We start from the raw sequence: 1,584 nt of genomic DNA, 5'->3' as shown, positions 1-1,584 counted from the left end.
AGGCAGGAAAAGTGAATTTGGAACAGAGTTTGGGTCTGTAATTTAAAGATATTATTTCTAAACAAACTATTGCTGTGTTTAGTATTGTAATCAGTCAGACTCTGGCAGAGATCAGAGGGTACACTCCCACTGGCTCAGGAGGGGAGTGTCACAAGGTTGGATAGACCTGAGGTAAACGAACCAGGATGGTACAGTACTAGGGCCAGAAACGGAAGTCGCTTGCTACCACCTTGGGCCTAGGGAGAGGGAATAGACCTGGGAGAGAGCAGCTGCTTGGTGACAACCACCTGACAAGAGCTATGGGATTCGATAGGGGAACATGGCCAGCCCACAGTGCCAGGGCAAGGAGATAGCTCAGGGCATAAACACATTCCTCCTGATCTCCAATTTCAATGCCTTCCATTGGTGTCGCCCAATTGCGGGTCCAAAAACAAATGAGGCCATGGATGCAGTTCAGAACAAAGCATGAAAAATGGAGAGTGGGTCTGGAAGGATAAACAGAAAATAGTCAGCACAAGGATGCATCTATAAACCGAGTGATACGTCTATAAACCAAGAAACGCCTAGGATTGCCAGAGACCTGGAAAGAGGCAAGGAAGGATCCTCCGCCCAGAGGCTTTGAAGAGACCATGGCCCTGCCTATCCCTTGATTTTGGGTTTATTCCTCAGAACAATGACATGATAACTATCTATTGTTTTAAGCCTCCCAGCTTTGAGGTAATTTATTATAGTAGCCCATGTACACAATAGATGATAGACTCTGTACCTGCATTAACATGCAAGTGTTACTAGGCTTCAGAGAAAACATGGCACATGAGAAACTACCTCAGAAGCATAATTTCGGAGAGATGAGTTTTCTTTTTTGAATGGAAAGGGCACTGTCACTAGTGTTCACGTGTATTCACACATTTTATGGTGCTGTCCACTGTAGATGACCAGTACCAAGGCAATACAAGATGTTTTACAACTACACTGTAGATGACAGTTTTGTGATTGTATTAGAAGCTTTTCTAAGCTTAAAACAATAGTTCTCAGTAGGGCTATTTTGCCTCCCAGGAATCATTTGACAAAATCTGGGGATGTTTCTGATTGTCAGAATTTGAGGATGCTGCTTGTATCTAGCACACAGAAGACAAGGATGATGCTCATCACCCTACAATGCGCAAACCAGCTCCCCACAACAAAGAATTATTTATTGTAAAATATCAATAGTGTTGATGTTGGGAAACCCTGATTAAAGGAATATTCTAAGAATGTAAGATGGAAAAATAATTTATAACTGCAGAAACGATGAGCAAACCCACATTAACCCTAATGAAGTTTATTAGAAGGAGTATAAGGGCCCATCTCAGAGACACTTGATGGCTATTTCTCACTCAGGACTACAAACATACGCTCCATGGTCCACCTCTCACTTGTTAATCAATAGCGTTTTTAACTGCGCTTCGGTTTCCTCATCTGTGAAATAGGGATCAAAAAATAGTATCCAGATTTGCTAGGGAAAGTAAAAGAAGAGACAATGTAGGAAATGTGCTTAACACATTCCCTGTCACACAGTAACTTATCTGCCAATACCAGTTATTA

The sequence above is a fragment of the Pteropus vampyrus genome, unplaced genomic scaffold, assembly GCF_000151845.1.
Source record: "Pteropus vampyrus isolate Shadow unplaced genomic scaffold, Pvam_2.0 Scaffold88, whole genome shotgun sequence".
NCBI classification, from domain to species: domain Eukaryota; kingdom Metazoa; phylum Chordata; class Mammalia; order Chiroptera; family Pteropodidae; genus Pteropus; species Pteropus vampyrus.
Note: the sequence above shows the minus strand (reverse complement) of the source record.